We start from the raw sequence: 19,403 nt of genomic DNA on the forward strand, positions 1-19,403 counted from the left end.
ACTGGCTTGTCCAAATGTGCTTTTGCATACCTCAGGCGACTCTGTTTGTGGCGTGATTGCAGAAACGGCTTCTCTCGCATCACTCTCCCATACAGCTTCTCCTTGTGCAACGTGCGCTGTATTGTTGACCGATGCACATTGACACCATCTGCAGCAAGATGATGCTGCAGGTCTTTGGAGGTGGTCTGTGGATTGTCCTTGACTGTTCTCACCATTCTTCTTCTCTGCCTTTCTGATATTTTTCTTGGCCTGACACTTCTGGGCTTAACAAGAACTGTACCTGTGTTCTTCCATTTCCTTACTATGTTCCTCACAGTGGAAACTGACAGTTTAAATCTGAGGCAACTTTTTGTACCTTCCCCTGAACAACTATGCTGAATAATCTTTGTTTTCAGATTATTTGAGAGTTGTTTTGAGGAGCCCATGATGCCACTCTTCATAGGAGATTCAAATAGGAGAACAACTTGCAAGTGGCCACCTTAAATACCTTTTCTCATGATTGGATACACCTGCCTATGAAGCTCAAAGCTCAATGAGGTTACAAAAGCAATTTAGTGCTTTAGTAAGTCAGTAAAAAGTAGTTAGGAGGGTTCAAATCAAGAAATTGATAAGGGTGCCCATACTTTTGCACCGGTCACATTTTGTTTAAATGCGGATTGCACATTTTCTGTTAGTACAATAAACCTCATTTCAATCCAGAAATATTACTCAGTCCATCAGTTATTAGATATATGACACTGAAATAGCAAAAACCCAAATTGTTATAAAGAAAAAAGGATACCATTAATAGGGGTGCCCAAACTTTTTCATATGACTGTATCCCCCACTCTGGGCCCCTCTACTCTGGGATCCTTTGCTCTGGGATCCTTTGCTCTGGGATCCTGTTACACCACATAGGGCAAGATCTAATATGTAATGTAATCAATGAACACCGCAGACTTAAATTTTCACTTGTTTCCTTTTGATTTTTTACAATGAGGAAACAAAAAAGATTCCCCTGATGAAGGAGGCCGCAGCCTCAGAAACTTGTGAAATAACTCATAATTCAGTATATTTTTCTAGCCTCTGCTTTCAGCGCCCGTTAATATCACATTTATTATTTTTTTGCTGCTCCTGATTTTTTATGAATTCTTAATTATAATTTGGGGTGCAGCAACAGGATGAGAATTTGGAGCATTTTCCACCACAACGTCTTGTTAGACTATAAAAGACCGCAAAGAACTGATGTGACTACTTGTATACCCTCCTCAGGGGCCGCATGCCGTCGTTCAGGGGCCCCAGCTTCACCTCCGAGGCGTATGGAATTTGTCCGTTATGATGGACGCACTACTGTCCTTGCAGCAGGGCCTCTTCTTCTGCATCCGCTTCCGGTCCCGGCCGGTCCACTGTGAACCTCTCCGCTGGCTGGCAGCCGTCCGTGCTGGATGTTTCAGCCACAGAGCGATATATTTTTTACACTTAGTAAATAAATGAATTTGTTAGCGCAGATTTGTATCTCTATAACCCTCCGATTCCCCGGATAAGTGGTCCCCATTTGTTGCACCGGAGCAGGTGCTCGGATTTCATTATTGGATTTTCCGGGAGCGCTATCTGCGGCGGCGCGGCGGGAGATCAGGCGTTAAAGTGGTGGACATAGGAAAAGCTCCCTCTCGTTATTAATAATTGTTTATTGCGCCCGGTGCCGTCTGTGCCAGGAATGATTTAGGAAATAATTTTTCTGCCCGTTTGTGCTGTCTGCGCAATGTGTAAACTTAATTGGTAAACATGGTGTATAATTGGATTGCGTTCACCTGCCGGGGCCGATGCGGGGGCCGTCTGCCGCCCAGGACCGGCCACATTAATGGATCAGGCTGGAGCTGCGCCTTCCAATTAATGCCGGATTCTCACATATAAGTTTATTTTCTAATAAATGGAGAATTGCGTCCAGATGTTGTGAGAATCCGAGCACAAAATGTACAAAACTGAAAATGTGAATAGTAATGAGGCCGGTTGACTCCAGATCCCGGTGTCTTATTGCCCCCCGAGGCTGTGCTTGGTGCCGTCTGTTCCATACTGTTCGGCAGGACAACACCATAGACCAGCAGCCACAACCCGCCATCTGCAGGACATAACTACACTAGTTAGTCCGGACGACTCTTGTATAATTCTGCAGTTAAATTCTATTAATTGGCCCCTAATCGCCTGGTTCCAACATTTATGCAAAAATAATCCCTGAGGACGTCTGAATCTGGAGTTGATTAATAGTCTGGGGTTTTCATGGACCAAACGCACAGTAAAAGTACATTATTTTAGGGTAGAACTTGGCTGAACCACCATGGGTTCTGGGGCTGGCGCACGTGCCCATTGCGGTCCCCTTTCCTAGTGAGAGTGTCTGAGAAGTTAGAGGCTGCGTTCACTTTAAGTGAGTGATAAGTGGGTAAATGAAAAGCTCTTATAGTATGTTAGCGCTTAGGTTCTCACGTCACCCTACTATCAATCCTGACATTGCAGCAGGCATGCACATTGTGGAGGACCACATCAGGACCCCACCGCACCCATCATCTGTTCTGCTTATACCACTAGGCAAGGTCTGGTTTTAGGGGAGAAATGTGCCGTGCGTTTAGGGTTGGGTGTTCTCTTATGATTGTGATACCCATCGGGGTGACACCCTTAGGTGGGTTCCCTCACCGCAGCACATATAGCAGCCGTATGGGCGGCAGTAGCTGGTTATGCCCCTGGTCCTGTGTCACGTCTCTGCTCACATCCACTGCTCCGCAGTTTGGCACTGCACCTTTTCCGCTTAAAGATTACATGTATTTCTGAGTGATGTTCCCTGTTTATCATCAGATCGGATCTTCTGGTTCCTCCTCAGGGGTTTGTGTCCTACACATGGTTTTCATAAAAAAGTTGTAAATGATTTTTGAAAATTCAGTCAAGCCTTACTATGGTAAATCTACATCATATATAAACCCCATCCCCCGGGGGCTCAGGGCAGGTCATCCTCCGGGGGCTCAGGGCAGGTCATCCTCCGGGGGCTCAGGGCAGATCATCCTCCGGGGGCTCAGGGCAGATCATCCTCCGGGGGCTCAGGGCAGATCATCCTCCGGGGGCTCAGGGCAGATCATCCTCCGGGGGCTCAGGGCAGATCATCCTCCGGGGGCTCAGGGCATATCATTCTCCAGGGGCTCAGGGCAGATCATCCTCCGGGGGCTCAGGGCAGATCATCCTCCGGGGGCTCAGGGCAGATCATCATCCGGGAGTTCAGGGCAGATCATCCTCCGGGGGCTCAGGGCAGATCATTATCCGGGAGTTCAGGGCAGATCATCCTCCGGGGGCTCAGGGCAGATCATTCTCCAGGGGCTCAGGGCAGATCATCCTCCGGGGGCTCAGGGCAGATCATCCTCCGGGGGCTCAGAGCAGATCATCCTCTGGGGGCTCAGGGCAGATCATCCTCCGGGGGCTCAGGGCAGATCATCCTCCGGGGGCTCAGGGCAGATCATCATCCGGGAGTTCAGGGCAGATCATCCTCCGGGGGCTCAGGGCAGATCATTCTCCGGGGGCTCAGGGCAGATCATTCTCCAGGGGCTCAGGGCAGATCATCCTCCGGGGGCTCAGGGCAGGTCATCCCCAGGGGGCTCAGGGCAGATCATCCTCCGGGGGCTCAGGGCAGATCATCCTCCGGGGGCTCAGGGCAGATCATCCTCCGGGGGCTGAGGGCAGATCATCCTCCGGGGGCTCAGGGCAGATCATCCTCCGGGGGCTCAGGGCAGATCATCCTCCGGGGGCTCAGGGCAGATCATCCTCCGGGGGTTCAGGGCAGATCATCCTCCGGGGGTTCAGGGCAGATCATCCTCTGTGGGGTTCAGGGTAGATCATCCTCCGGGGGTTCCTTAAGTTGCACCAACTTTTTGTGACTTTTCAAAGAATTTTACTCCAGAATTCTTGAGTAATAGATTTGATTGATGGGGGCCCCATAAATCTGTGCAAATCACTCTGAAAGTGACTGTAGGATAAGGCACAATGTAACAGCAGAAAAATGATCACCGCTCTGGAGGTGACTGGAGGATAAGACACAATGTAACAGCAGAATAGTGATCGCAGCTCTGGAGGTGACTGTAGGATAAGACACAATGTAACAGCAGAATAGTGACCGCAGCTCTGGAGGTGACTGGAGGATAAGACACAATGTAACAGCAGAATAGTGATCGCAGCTCTGGAGGTGACTGGAGGATAAGATATGATGTAACAGCAGAATATTGACTGCAGCTCTGGAGTTTACTGGAGGATAAGACACAATGTAACAGCAGAATATTGACTGCAGCTTTGGAGGTGACTGCATGATAGGGCGGCACAGTGGCTCAGTGGTTAGCACTGCAATCTTGTGGTGGCTCAGTGGTTAGCACTGCAGTCTTGTGGTGGCTCAGTGGTTAGCACTGCAGTCTTGTGGTGGCTCAGTGGTTAGCACTGCAGTCTTGCAGCGCTGGGGTCTTGGGTTCTAGTCCCACTAAGGACACCATCTGCAAGGAGTTTGTATGTTCTCCCCGTGTTTGCGTGGGTTTCCTCCGGGTTCTCCGGTTTCCTCCCACACTCCAAAGACCTACAGAAAGGGACTCTAGATTGTGAGCCCCAATGGGGACAGTGTTGCCAATGTATGTAAAGCGCTGTGGAATTAATAGCACTATATAAATGAATAAATATTATTATTATTATTATAATAAGACACGTTGTAGCTGGAGAATAGTGAATGCAGCTTGGGAGGTGACCGGAGGATAAGACATGATGTAACAGCAAAATAGTGACTGCAGCTCTGGAGGTGACTGGAGGATAAGACACAATGCAACAGCAGAATAGGGATTACAGCTCTGGAGGAGAGTATAGAATAAGGCACCATGTCAGAGCAGAATAGTGACTGCAGCTCTGGAGGTGACTGGAGGATAAAACATGATGTAACAGCAGAATAGTGGACTGCAGCTCTGGAGGTGACAGGAGGATAAAACATGATGTAACAGCAGAATTGTGAGTGCAGCTCTGTAGGTGACTGGAGGATAAGAGACGATGTAACAGCAGAATAGTGATTGCAGCTCTGGAGGTGACTGGAGGATAAGACACAATGTTTTTTAGCATGCTTAAGACACATTTCTTTAGTCAATCCGATCACTTCAACTCACTAACCGAATTGTCCCCTGTTCCCTCCTTCTAAATATTATTCAAAATCTGCCCCCTCCTATTCCTCTGCCTCCACATCCTCCATGCATCCAACAGCACATGGTAACTGCAGACAGATCCTGGCTGATGATGGATCCTGCAGCTTTGTATGAAAACCTCTATTTAGTATACTGTTGGCCTGACCGTATCTCATACTGAGCCCATCCTGGTATATATGTCCCCTATCCTGATATATACAGTATGTCCCCATCCCTGTATATATGTCCCCCATCCTGATATATATGTCCCCCATCCTGATATATATGTCCCCATCCTGGTATATATGTCCCCTATCCTGGTATATATGTCCCCCATCCTGATATATACAGTATGTCCCCATCCCTGTATATATGTCCCCCATCCTGATATATATGTCCCCCATCCTGGTATATATGTCCCCCATCCTGGTATATATATGTCCCCCATCCTGATATATATGTCCCCCATCCTGATATATATGTTCCCCACCATGCTATATATGTCACCCATCCTGGTATATATGTCCCCCCATCCTGATATATATGTCCCCCATCCTGGTATATATGTCCCCCATCCTGGTATATATGTCCCCCATCCTGATATATATGTCCCCTATCCTGGTATATATGTCCCCCATCCTGGTATATATGTCCCCCATCCTGGTATATATGTCCCCCATCCTGGTATATATGTCGCCCATCCTGATATATATGTCCCCTATCCTGATATATATGTCCCCCATCCTGGTATATATGTCCCCCATCCTGATATATATGTCCCCCATCCTGGTATATATGTCCCCCATCCTGGTATATATGTCCCCCATCCTGATATATATGTCCCCTATCCTGGTATATATGTCCCCCATCCTGGTATATATGTCCCCCATCCTGGTATATATGTCCCCCATCCTGATATATGACAACATCCTTGTATATATGTCCCCTATCCTGGTATATATGTCCCCTATCCTGGTATATATGTCCCCTATCCTGGTATATATGTCCCCCATCCTGGTATATATGTCCCCCATCCTGGTATATATGTCCCCTATCCTGGTATATATGTCCCCCATCCTGGTATATATGTCCCCTATCCTGGTATATATGTCCCCTATCCAGGTATATATGTCCCCTATCCTGGTATATATGTCCCCCATCCTGGTATATATGTCCCCCATCTTGGTATATATGCCCCCTATCCTGGTAAATATGCCCCCATCTTGGACCCATCCTCGTATATATGCCCCCCATCCTGGTAAATATGTCCCCCATCGTGGAATATATAGCTACATGCCTGCCTTCCTGAGCCCACCTTGGTTTATACTGTACATTCCCCATCCTGGTATATATGTTCACCTTCCTCTGGGGCAGTGATCGACAGCAGACATTGGCTCCATGGCACATGATGTCACTGCAGGGGACCGCTGACGTCAGGTGCCGGCCTCTGATTGGCTGGAGTTATGAATAGCGTTAGCTGACAGGTCTGTACATCACTGTACCCTTCAGCTGATGTAGGCGCTGGGACCCCCTGCAGCACGGGCTCGGTCGCGACCTTTGTGACTGTGATTCCTTACACACCTGGTGCCCCCCTATTTCCTCATAGATTGGACCCTCACTCCTCTCGTTATCTGGTGAATTATGTTACTCTGTAATGTCTGATATTGTCTGTACATTGTACAGCGCTGCGGAATATGTTGGTGCTATAGAAATAACAATGATTGTTATTATTCGCTCTGACTCCATCATTGACCTTGTTTTTTCCTCTTAGATCATTTTAAATAATTTAAAGTGAATTCACCCCCCCTCCTCAGAATCTGACCAATCCTAAGGGGCTGCGTGTGCTGGTCCTGTAGGGTCTGTGGTTCTGGTACCAGTCTCTGCAGAACCATGGACCATGGTGGGATGTGACGCCTCCTGTTCTCCACCATCTAAAGCTCTGACTCTTTTTTTGTTCCTTAGGATACAAGGAACCCGAGAGAAAGCGAGATTTATCTTCACTTATGACATCACTGGAGCGTCGGCCATAAAGGTGAGCACAGCGGGGTCCGCTATTGGGGCTTTTACGGCAGTTATTTGGGGTAAAATGTGACATTTTCCTGCTTTTTATGATATGGGACAAAGTTATTAGACACAAGAGAGAATGTTCTATTGTTTTATTAATCATCTGATAGATAGAGGGATAGATCGATAGCTCCTGGCTGCTCAGCGTTGGTTCTGCTCCTTTACTGTGTAGACTTTGGCTGAACACTCCTGGCTGCTCAGCGTTGGTTCTGCTCCTTTGCTGTGTAGACTTTGGCTGAACACTCCTGGCTGCTCAGCGTTGGTTCTGCTCCTTTACTGTGTAGACTTTGGCTGAACACTCCTGGCTGCTCAGCGTTGGTTCTGCTCCTTTGCTGTGTAGACTTTGGCTGAACACTCCTGGCTGCTCAGTGTTTGTTCTACTCCTTTGCTGTGTAGACTTTGGCTGAAAGCTCCTGGCAGCTCAGTGTTGGTTCTGCTCCTTTGCTGTGTAGACTTTAGCTGACTACTCCTGGCTGCTCAGTGTTGGTTCTGCTCCTTTGCTGTGTAGACTTTGGCTGAACGCTCCTGGCTGCTCAGTGTTTGTTCTGCTCCTTTGCTGTGTAGACTTTGGGTGAACGCTCCTGGCTGCTCAGTGTTGGTTCTGCTCCTTTGCTGTGTAGACTTTGGCTGACTACTCCTGGCTGCTCAGTGTTGGTTCTTCTGCTCCTTTGCTGTGTAGACTTTGACTGAATGCTCCTGGCTGCTCAGTGTTTTGTTCTGCTCCTTTGCTGTGTAGACTTTTGCTGAACGCTCCTGGCTGCTCAGTGTTGATTTTGCTCCTTTGCTGTGTAGACTTTGGCTGAATGCTCCTGGCTGCTCAGTATTGGTTCTGCTCCTTTGCTGTGTAGACTTTGACTGACTACTCCTGGCTGCTCAGTGTTGGTTCTTCTGCTCCTTTGCTGTGTAGACTTTGGCTGAACACTCCTGGCTGCTCAGTGTTGATTTTGCTCCTTTGCTGTGTAGACTTTGGCTGACTACTCCTGGCTGCTCAGTGTTGGTTCTTCTGCTCCTTTGCTGTGTAGACTTTGGCTGAACACTCCTGGCTGCTCAGTGTTGATTTTGCTCCTTTGCTGTGTAGACTTTGGCTGACTACTCCTGGCTGCTCAGTGTTGGTTCTTCTGCTCCTTTGCTGTGTAGACTTTGGCTGAATGCTCCTGGCTGCTCAGTGTTGGTTCTGTCCCTTTGCTGTGTAGACTTTGGCGGAACGCTTGAGTTAAATGATGACGGTAAGACATCAATAAGTAATTTAGTAAACAGTAAAGATGTCTGAGGTCTTTTCATCATTGTTATGGACCTGGCCTTCCCGGGACCCTCGGTGTGGACGCCTCCAGACCATTATACTGATGAGGTGGAGAAGCCTCGTGGCTGTACGATGTGATGACGCAGAACATCGCATCTCAGGTCTCATACTCTACAGTGGACTAGGGGGAACAGACTAATGATTTAGGTAGTGATGACCCCCTTCAGTGATGACCCTCTTCTATGAAGCTGCCTCATCAAAAAGCTGTTCACAGGGGGACGTGGCCAATAGTAGCAGATCCTGTCCACAGCAATGAGGAGCCATTGATCCAGTAAAGCTGGAGCCCCTCTTTCCAGGCTCATATAGGGGGATTCAAACAGAAGGATGCTCTAGGTGGCATAAAAATAAAGCATGGTTCCTTTCTTCCCACAACAGCTCCACACCTATTCTGAGGTTGTGTTAGGTATTGCAGTTTTAGCTGTAATCGCTTCATTTGAGCACAGCTACAATACCTGACACGGCCATTGACAAGTGGGGCGCTGTTATAGAAGAAAGTACTCATGTGTTCTCCAAGCTCTCTCCAGTTAATAGACTGATCTTGCAGTCTGGTGTGTAGTTGAGACTGGCGGACATGACAGTAGACACGGGGGTCTGGTGCTGTATTCCGGGGGTTCCGCTCATCGCTGCTCTCCACCTGCAGCCGAGATCAGCGTCACCCATATATTATACGCATATGTATGCAAACCTACAATCAAGTGATTGTCAAACTGCCCTGATTACCCTCCTGCAAATAGCAAGTGCTAAGTCATTTTCATCAAGTAGATAAGAGAGATCAGAAGAGACAGGAGGAGAGAGAGGAAAAGAAAACAGGAAAGAGAGAGAGGAGCGAGATAGAGCAAGAAAGTGAGGAAGAGAGGAGCGCGAGAGAGCAAAAGAGGAGCGAGAGAGCAAGAGAGGAGCGAGAGAGCAAGAAAGCAGGAGAGAGAACAAGAGAGAGAGCAAGAAAGCAGGAGAGAGAACAAGAGAGAGAGCAAGAAAGCAGGAGAGAGCAAGAAAGCAGGAGAGAGAGCAAGAGAGGGGAGAGAGAGCAAGAAAGGAGAAAGCGGAAGAGAGGAGCGAGAGAGCAAGAAAGCAGGAGAGAGAGCAAGAAAGCAAGGAAGAGAGGAGCGAGAGAGAGCAAAAGAGGAGCGAGAGAGCGCAAGAGAGGAACGAGAGAGCAATAAAGCAGGAGAGAGAGCAAGAGAGGAGCGAGAGAGCACAAGAGAGGAGAAAGCAAGAAAGAGAGGAGCGAGAGAGAGCAAGAAAGCAGGAGAGAGCAAGAGAGGAGTGAGAGAGCGCAAGAGAGGAGAAAGCAAGAAAGAGGAGCGAGAGAGTGCAAGAGAGGAGCGAGAGAGCACAAGAGAGGAGAAGGCAAGAAAGCGAGGAAGAGAGGAGCGAGAGAGAGCAAGAAAGCAGGAGAGAGAGCAAGAGAGGAGCGAGAGAGAGCAAGAAAGCAGAAGAGAGAGCAAGAGAGGCGCGAGAGAGCGCAAGAGAGGAGAAAGCAAGGAAGAGAGGAGCAAGAGAGAGCAAGAAAGCAGGAGAGAGAGCAAGAGAGGAGCGAGAGAGCAAGAGAGGAGAGAGAGCAAGAAAGGAGAAAGCAGAAGAGAGGAGTGAGAGCAAAAAAGGAGAAAGCAAGAGAGGAGCGAGAGAGCGCAAGAGAGAAGCGAGAGAGCAAGGAAGAGAGGAGGGAGAGAGAGCAAGAGAGGAGCGAGAGAGCAAGAAAGCAGGAGAGAGAGCAAGAGAGGAGCGAGAGAGCAAAGAGGAGAAAGCAAAAGAGAGGAGTGAGAGCAAGAAATCAAGGAATAGAGGAGCAAGAGAGAGCAAGAGAGGAGCGAGAGAGCACAAAAGAGTAGAGAGAGCAAGAAAACAGGAGAGAGAGCGAGAGAGAGCAAGAAAGTGAGGAAGAGAGGAGCGAGAGAGAGCAAAAGAGGAGCGAGAGAGCGCAAGAGAGGAGCGAGAGAGCAAGAAAGCAGGAGAGAGAGCAAGAGGAGTGAGAGAGCGCAAGAAAGCAGGAGAGAGAGCAAGAGAGGCGCGAGAGAGCGCAAGAAAGCAGGAGAGAGAGCAAGAGAGGAGCGAGAGCGCAAGAGAGGAGAAAGCAAGGAAGAGAGGAGCGAGAGAGAGCAAGAAAGCAGGAGAGAGCAAGAGAGGAGCGAGAGAGCAAGAAAGGAGAAAGCAGAAGAGAGGAATGAGAGCAAGAAAGGAGAAAGCAAGAGAGGAGCGAGAGAGCACAAGAGAGAAGCGAGAGAGCAAGGAAGAGAGGAGGAAGAGAGAGCAAGAGAGGAGCGAGAGAGCAAGAAAACAGGAGAGAGAGCGAGAGAGAGCAAGAAGGCAGGAGAGAGAGCAAGAGAGGAGCGAGAGAGCAAGAAAGGAGAAAGCAGAAGAGAGGAATGAGAGCAAGAAAGGAGAAAGCAAGAGAGGAGCGAGAGAGCACAAGAGAGAAGCGAGAGAGCAAGGAAGAGAGGAGGAAGAGAGAGCAAGAGAGGAGCGAGAGAGCAAGAAAACAGGAGAGAGAGCGAGAGAGAGCAAGAAGGCAGGAGAGAGAGCAAGAGAGGAGCGAGAGAGCGCAAGAGAGGGGCGAGATAGCGCAAGAAAGCAGGAGAGAGAACAAGAGAGGAGCGAGATAAAGACAGCAGGAAAGAGAGAGGGGAGCGAGAGAGCAAGAAAGCAAGGAAGAGAGGAGCGAGAGAGAGCAAGAGAGGAGCGAGAGAGCACAAAAGAGTAGAAAGAGCAAGAAAGCAGGAGAGAGAGCAAGAGAGGAGTGAGAGCACAAGAGAGTAGAGCAAGAAAGCAGGAGAGAGAGCAAGAGAGGAGCAAGAGTGCAAGAAAGGAGAAAGTGGAAGAGAGGAGTGAGATCAAGAAAGCAAGGAAGAGAGGAGCGAGAGAGAGAGCAAGAGAGGAGCGAAAGCACAAGAGAGTAGAGCAAGAAAGGAGTGAGAGAGCGCAAGAGAGGAGCGAGAGAGCAAGAAAGCAGGAGAGAGAGCAAGAAAGCAGGAGAGAGAGCAAGAGAGAGGAGAAAGAGAGCAAGAAAGGAGAAAGTGGAAGAGAGGAGTGAGATCAAGAACGCAAGGAAGAGAGGAGCGAGAGAGAGCAAGAGAGGAGCGAGAGCACAAGAGAGAGTAGATCAAGAAAGCAGGAGAGAGAGCAAGAAAGGAGCGAGAGAGAGCAAGAGAGGAGCGAGAGAGCGCAAGAGAGGAGCGAGAGCACGAGAGAGTAGAAAGAGCAAGAAAGCAGGAGAGAGCGCAAGAGAGGAGCGAGGGAGCACATGAGAGGAGCGAGAGAGCACAAGAGAGGAGCGAGAGAGCAAGAAAGCAGGAGAGAGAACAAGAGAGGAGCGAGAGAGCACAAGAGAGAGTAGAAAGAGCAAGAGAGGAGCAAGAGAGAGCAAGAGAGGAGAAAGCGGAAGAGGAGTGAGAGCAAGAAAGCAAGGAAGAGAGGAGCAAGAGAGAGCAAGAGAGGAGCGAGAGAGCAGAAGAGAGTAGAAAGAGCAAGAAAGCAGGAGAGAGCAAGAGGAGCGAGAGAGCAAGAAAGCGAGGAAGAGAGGAGCGAGAGAGAACAAGAAAGGCGCGCGAGAGAGAGCAAGAAAGCGAGGAAGAGGAGTGAGAGAGAACAAGAGAGGAGCGAGAGAGAGCAAGAAAGCGAGGAAGAGAGGAGTGAGAGAGAACAAGAGAGGAGTGAGAGAGAGCAAGAAAGCGAGGAAGAGAGGAGTGAGAGCAAGAGAGTGCAAGAGAGAGTAGACAGAGCAAGAAACAGGAGAGAGCAAGAGAAGAGCGAGAGAGAGCAAGAGAGGAGTGAGAGAGCAAGAGAGGAGAAAGAGAAATAAAGCAGGAGGGAAAGTGAGAGAGGAGCGAGAGAGAGCAAGAGAGAGGAGAGAGCAAAAAAGTGAGGAAGAGAGGAGTGAGAGAGAGCAAGAGAGGAGCGAGAGAGCACAAGAGAGGAGAGAGCAAGAAAGCGAGGAAGAGAGGAGCAAGAGAGAGTAGACAGCAAGAAACAGGAGAGAGGGAGCAAGAGAGGAATGAGAGAGAGCAAGAGAGGAGAAAGAGAAATAAAGCAGGAGAGAGAGAGTGAGAGAGGAGCAAGAGAGAGGAGAGAGCAAAAAAGTGAGGAAGAGAGGAGTGAGAGAGAGCAAGATAGGAGCGAGAGAGCACAAGAGAGAAGAAAGAGAAATAAAGCAGGAGAGAGAGAGGAGCGAGAGAGCGCAAGAGAGAGGTGCAAGAGAGAGCAAGAAAGGAGAGAGCAAAAAAGGGAGGAAGAGAGGAGTGAGAGAGAGCAAGAGAGGAGTGATAGAGCACAAGAGAGGAGAAAGAGCGAGGAAGAGAGGAGCGAGAGAGAGGAAGAGAGGAGAAAGCAAAAAAGCGAGGAAGAGAGGAGCGAGAGAGAGCAAGAGAGGAGCAAGAGAGAGCAAGAGAGGAGCAAGAGAGAGGAAAAAGAGCAAAAAAGCAAGGAAGAGTGGAATGAGAGATAACAAGAGAGGAGAAAGTGCAAGAAAGCAGGAGAGCGAACAAGAGAGAGGAGTGAGAGAGAGCGAGAACACAAGAGAGGAGAAAGAGCAAGAAAGCAGGAGAGCGAGAGCAAGAGAGGAACGAGTGAGAGGAGAAAGTACAAGAAAGCAGGAGAGAGAGAAGCGAGAGAGAGCAAGACAGGAAAAAGAGCAAGAAAACAGGAGAGAGAGCTCAAGAGAAGAGCAAGAGAGCACAAGAAAGAAGAGTGAGCAAGAAAGCAGGAGAGAGCAAGAGAAGAGCGAGAGAGCACAAGAGAGAGGAGAATGAGTAAGAAAGCAGGAGAGAGCAAGAGAGAGGAGAATGAGTAAGAAAGCAGGAGAGAGCAAGAGAGAGGAGAATGAGTAAGAAAGCAGGAGAGAGCAAGAGAGAGGAGAATGAGTAAGAAAGCAGGAGAGAGCAAGAGAGAGGAGAATGAGTAAGAAAGCAGGAGAGAGCAAGAGAGGAGAAGGAGTAAGAAAGCAGGAGAGAGCGAGAGGAGAATGAGTAAGAAAGCAGGAGAGAGCAAGAGAGAGGAGAATGAGTAAGAAAGCAGGAGAGAGCAAGAGAGAGGAGAATGAGTAAGAAAGCAGGAGAGAGCAAGAGAGAGGAGAATGAGTAAGAAAGCAGGAGAGAGCAAGAGAGAGGAGAAGGAGTAAGAAAGCAGGAGAGAGCAAGAGAGAGGAGAATGAGTAAGAAAGCAGGAGAGCAAGAGAGAGGAGAATGAGTAAGAAAGCAGGAGAGAGCAAGAGAGAGGAGAATGAGTAAGAAAGCAGGAGAGAGGAGAAGAGGAGAGAGAAGGCATTAAAGCAGGAGAGAAAGTAAGAGTGATGTGTGGCCAGCGTCCTCACCTCCACCAGCTGCTGCACAGGTCACTATTTTCTTCCTCTCACATCATACAGATGAGCAGACAAACCTGCAGCCTCATCTCCCTCCTGTCCCTCCTCGATTTCTATTAAGCTAAGAAATGATTTAGTGACTGGAGATGTCTGATCATTTACATGGGGCTGCTGGAGATGATTATGTATCCCTGCTCCTTGATATACAGCATCTTACCCGTGTGCATATACCTTGTAGATAACACCCGTGTGCTGTGACCTCTCAGGCGCCACGTTGCGCCGTGTTGCGTACAATCCTCTATGGAGCACAATGATTCACCTGTGGCAGTGGTGGTGTCCACCGGGGCGATGACTCTCTGTGGCCCCAGATTCGCCACCTCCCCCCACTAATTGTGTCTGAAAGACACTACAAGGAGTCACTGAGCAGAGTGTTCGGGGGGACGGAGGGTGGAAAGAGGAATAAATGGGCTTTTACGCCTAACCAGATTATCAGCAGTATCGGCAGGAGAGCTGGCGCTCGGCTCGCTGCGCACTATTTATCATCCGCCTAATTACCGGTACATTAAACCGTTCCAGACAGGACGGAAGGCCAGGAGCTCAACCGGAGACATCCGGGACCGGGCTAAGAGGGGCGAGGGAGGGAAACCTGAGCGGCCTGTGCGGATACAGGGGGTCTGTCACCATCAGCCGCCATATAGATCCCCGGGAGTCTCCTTACATGGGACTGCTAGCATGAGTGTAGATGCCAGAAATATGATACAATTTATCCAGCAAATGTCACCAAAGCGAGGACACCGGGGTCACCTGCAGGCACCATAACACAGGGCTGTCAGTTACTGTATGTGCCAGTGTCACAGCAGCACAGAGTATTTCATTGCATTTATCCCATGAGAAAGACCGGGGGAGGGTCTTCCTGTGGCACAGAGTATTTCAGGAGAAGAGGCTGCTGATTTTCTGTGACTAGATAGTGAACGGCGTAGGGTTCCCCGCAGCACAGAGTGTTTCAGGCATGGAGTGTGCTTGTATCCATGTAAAACCTATTCGTTTGTCCTTCATGTTAATGTTTTTAACTTCTGACCAAGGACCTTGTAAGAGTCGGGGTCCTGGAGGGCTGGGCAGTGGAGGGGAGGGTATTGGGGCCTGGAGGGCTGGGCAGTGGAGGGGAGGGTATTGGGGCCTGGAGGGCTGGGCAGTGGGGGGGGCTGTGGGGGTCCTGGAGGGCTGGGCAGTGGGGGGGGCTGTGGGGGTCCTGGAGGGCTGGGCAGTGGAGGGGAGGGTATTGGGGCCTGGAGGGCTGGGCAGTGGAGGGGAGGGTATTGGGACCTGGAGGGCTGGGCAGTGGGGGGGGCTGTGGGGGTCCTGGAGGGCTGGGCAGTGGGGGGGCTGTGGGGGTCCTGGAGGGCTGGGCAGTGGAGGGGAGGGTATTGGGGCCTGGAGGGCTGGGCAGTGGAAGGGAGGGTATTGGGGCCTGGAGGGCTGGGCAGTGGAAGGAGGTTACAGGGGTCCTGGAGGGCTGGGCAGTAGGAGGAGGTTACGGAGGTCCTGGAGGGCTGGGCAGTGGAAAGAGGTTACAGGGGTCCTGGAGGGCTGGGCAGTGGAAGGAGGTTACAGGGGTCCTGGAGGGCTGGGCAGTAGGAGGAGGTTACGGAGGTCCTGGAGGGCTGGGCAGTGGAAAGAGGTTACAGGGGTCCTGGAGGGCTGGGCAGTGGAAGGAGGTTACAGGGGTCCTGGAGGGCTGGGCAGTGGAAGGAGGTTACAGGGGTCCTGGAGGGCTGGGCAGTGGAAGGAGGTTACAGGGGTCCTGGAGGGCTGGGCAGTGGAAGGAGGTTACAGGGGTCCTGGAGGGCTGGGCAGTGGAGGGGAGGGTATTGGGGCCTGGAGGGCTGGGCAGTGGAAGGGAGGGTATTGGGGCCTGGAGGGCTGGGCAGTGGAAGGAGGTTACAGGGGTCCTGGAGGGCTGGGCAGTAGGAGGAGGTTACGGAGGTCCTGGAGGGTTGGGCAGTGGAAAGAGGTTACAGGGGTCCTGGAGGGCTGGGCAGTGGAAGGAGGTTACAGGGGTCCTGGAGGGCTGGGCAGTGGAAGGAGGTTACAGGGGTCCTGGAGGGCTGGGCAGTGGAAGGAGGTTACAGGGGTCCTGGAGGGCTGGGCAGTGGAAGGAGGTTACAGGGGTCCTGGAGGGCTGGGCAGTGGAGGGGAGGGTATTGGGGCCTGGAGGGCTGGGCAGTGGAAGGGAGGGTATTGGGGCCTGGAGGGCTGATCAGTGGGGGGGGGCTGTGGGGGTCCTGGAGGGCTGGGCAGTAGAGGGGAGGGTATTGGGGCCCGGAGGGCTGGGCAGTGGAGGGGAGGGTATTGGGGCCCGGAGGGCTGGGCAGTGGAAGGGAGGGTATTGGGGCCTGGAGGGCTGGGCAGTAGGGGGGAGGGTATTGGGGCCTGGAGGGCTGGGCAGTGGAGGGGAGGGGATTGGGGCCTGGAGGGCTGGGCAGTGGGGGGGAGGGTATTGGGGCCTGGAGGGCTGGGCAGTGGGGGGGGGGCTGTGGGGGTCCTGGAGGGCTGGGCAGTGGAGGGGAGGGTATTGGGGCCTGGAGGGCTGGGCAGTGGAAGGGAGGGTATTGGGGCCTGGAGGGCTGGGCAGTGGAAGGAGGTTACAGGGGTCCTGGAGGGCTGGACAGTAGGAGGAGGTTACGGGGGTCCTGGAGGGCTGGGCAGTGGAAAGAGGTTACAGGGGTCCTGGAGGGCTGGGCAGTTTTAGGAGGTTACAGGGGTCCTGGAGGGCTGGGCAGTGAAGAGGAGGGTATTGGGGCCTGGAGGGCTGGGCAGTGGAAGGGAGGGTATTGGGGCCTGGAGGGCTGGGCAGTGGGGGGGGGCTGTGGGGGTCCTGGAGGGCTGGGCAGTGGAGGGGAGGGTATTGGGGCCCGGAGGGCTGGACAATGGAGGGGAGGGTATTGGGGCCCAGGGGGCTGGGCAGTGGAAGGAGGTTACAGGGGTCCTGGAGGGCTGGGCAGTAGGGGGAGGTTACGGGGGTCCTGGAGGGCTGGGCAGTGGAAGGAGGTTACAGGGGTCCTGGAGGGCTGGGCAGTGGAAGGAGGTTACAGGGGTCCTGGAGGGCTGGGCAGTAGGGGGAGGTTACGGAGGTCCTGGTGGGCTGGGCAGTAGGGGGAGGTTACGGAGGTCCTGGAGGGCTGGGCAGTGGGGGAGGTTGGGGGGTCTTAGAGGGCTGGGCAGTGGGGGAGGCTGCGGGGATCCTGGGGAGGGCTGGGCAGTGGGGAGCCTGCGGGTGTCCTGGAGAGCTGGGCAGTGGGGAGGCTGCGGGGGCCCTGGAGGGTGGGGAAGTGGGAGAGGCTGCAGGTGTCCTGTAGGGCTGAGCAGTGGGGGGGCTGTGGGGGTCCTGGAGGGCTGGGCAGTGGAAGGAGGTTACAGGGGTTCTGGAGGGCTGGGCAGTGGAAGGTACAGGGGTCCTTGAGGGCTGGGCAGTGGAAGGAGGTTACAGGGGTCTGAAGGGCTGGGCAGTAGGGAGAGGTTACGGAGGTCCTGGAGGGCTGAGCAGTGGGGGAGGTTGCAGGGTCTGGAGGGCTGGGCAGTGGGGAGACTGGGGGGGTCCTGGAGGGCTGGCTGCTGGGGAGACTGCGGGGGTCCTGTAGGCTGGGCAGTGGGGGAGGCTGTGGGGGTCCTGTAGAGCTGGGCAGTGGGGGAGGTTGCAGGGTCCTGGAGGGCTGGACAGTGGGGAGACTGCGGCGGGTCCTGGAGGGCTGGGCAGTGGGGGAGGCTGCAGGGGTCCTGGAGGGCTAGACAGTGGGGGAGGTTGCGGGGTCCTGGAGGGCTGGGCAGTGGGGAGACTTTGTTGGGTCCTGGAGGGCTGGGCAGTGGGGAGACTGCGGAGGTCCTGTAGGGCTGGGCAGTGGGGGAGGCTTGTGGGGGTCCTGGAGGGCTGGGCAGTGGGGGAGGTTGTGGGGTCAGGAGGGCTGGGCAGTGGGGAGACTGCGGGGGTCCTGGAGGGCTGGGCAGTGGGGGAGGCTGCAGGGGTCCTGGAGGGCTGGGCAGTAGGGGGAGGTTACGGGGGTCCTGGAGAGGGCTGGGCAGTGGAAGGAGGTTACAGGGGTCCTGGAGGGCTGGGCAGTGGAAGGAGGCTTACAGGGGTCCTGGAGGGCTGGGCAGTAGGGGAAGGTTACGGAGGTCCTGGAGGGCTGGGCAGTAGGGGGAGGTTACGGAGGTCCTGGAGGGCTGGGCAGTGGGGGAGGTTGGGGGGTCTTAGAGGGCTGGGCAGTGGGGGAGCTGTCGGGAGCTCTGGGGGATCTGGAGGGCTGGGCAGTGGGGAGCCTGCGGGTGTCCTGGAGAGCTGGGCAGTGGGGGAGGCTGCGGGCGGCCCTGGAGGGTGGGGCAGTGGGGGAGGCTGCAGTGTCCTGTAGGGCTGGGCAGTGGGGGGGCTGTGGGGGTCCTGGAGGGCATGGGACGTGGCAGTGAGGTTACAGGGGATCTGGAGGGCAGTGGGCAGTGGAAGGAGGTTACAGGGGTCCTTGAGGGCTGGGCAGCTGGAAGGAGGTTACAGGGGTCCTGAAGGGCTGGGCAGTAGGGAGAGGTTACAGAGGTCCTGGAGGGCTGAGCAGTGGGGGAGGTTGCGGGGTCCTGGAGGGCTGGGCAGTGGGGAGACTGGGGGGTCCTGGAGGGCTGGGCAGTGGGGAGACTGGGGGGGTCCTGTAGGGCTGGGCAGTGGGGAGGCTGTGGGGGTCCTGTAGAGCTGGGCAGTGGGGCGAGGCTTGCAGGGTCCTGGAGGGCTGGACAGTGGGGAGACTGCGGGGGTCCCTGGAGGCGTGGGCAGTGGGGGAGGCTGCAGGGGTCCTGGAGGGCTAGGCAGTGGGGGAGGTTGCGGCGGGTCCTGGAGGGCTGGGCAGTGGGGAGACTGTGTGGGTCCTGGAGGGCTGGGCAGTGGGGAGACTGCGGAGGTCCTGTAGGGCTGGGCAGTGGGGGAGGCTGTGGGGGTCCTTGAGGGCTGGGCAGCTGGGGGCAGGTTGTCGGGGTCCTGGAGGCTGGGCAGTGGGGAGACTGCGGGGGTCCTGGAGGGCTGGGCAGTGGGGGAGGCTAGCAGGGGCTCTGGGAGGGCTGCGGCAGTAGGGGGAGGTTACGGGGGTCCTGGAGGGCTGGGCAGTGGAAGGAGTTTACAGGGGTCCTGGAGGGCTGGGCAGTGGAAGGAGGTTACAGGGTCCTGGAGGGCTGGGCAGTAGGGGGAGGTTACGCTAGGTCCTGGAGGGCCTGGGCAGTAGGGGAGGTTACGGAGGTCTGGAGGGCTGGGCAGTGGGAGAGGTTGCAGGGTCTTAGAGGGCTGGCCAGTGGGGGAGGCTGCGGGATCCTGGAGGCTGGGCAAGTGGGGAGCCTGTGGTGTCTGGACGAGCGCTGGGGCAGTGGGGGAGGCTGCGGGGGCCCTGGAGGGTGGGGCAGTGGGGCGAGCTGCCGCGCGCTACCCCCCCGCCAACTCGCCTACGGCTCCAGGGAGAGTAGGGCTGCGAGCCAGAGCGGAGTTCAGCCCCCCCTCGACCGCCCCCCCTCCCGCCCCCCTCCTCCGTGAGCCGTAGGCTGCAGGTGTCCTGTAGGG

The 19,403-nt window shown here is 53.7% G+C and overlaps 1 protein-coding gene across 3 annotated transcripts in view; it reads left to right on the forward strand.

The window, feature by feature from the left end:
* The window catches only part of CNTFR (ciliary neurotrophic factor receptor), a 624,317-nt gene that overhangs the window by 165,656 nt on the left and 439,258 nt on the right, over positions 1 to 19,403 (forward strand). For all 3 annotated transcript variants that reach the window (XM_075330032.1, XM_075330023.1, XM_075330008.1), the window contains exon 2: positions 7,125 to 7,194. The gene's annotated coding sequence lies outside the window, so the exon portion shown is untranslated. The remainder of the gene's footprint in view (positions 1 to 7,124; positions 7,195 to 19,403) is intronic.

The sequence above is a fragment of the Anomaloglossus baeobatrachus genome, chromosome 1 (assembly GCF_048569485.1).
Source record: "Anomaloglossus baeobatrachus isolate aAnoBae1 chromosome 1, aAnoBae1.hap1, whole genome shotgun sequence".
In the NCBI taxonomy this organism is placed as follows: domain Eukaryota; kingdom Metazoa; phylum Chordata; class Amphibia; order Anura; family Aromobatidae; genus Anomaloglossus; species Anomaloglossus baeobatrachus.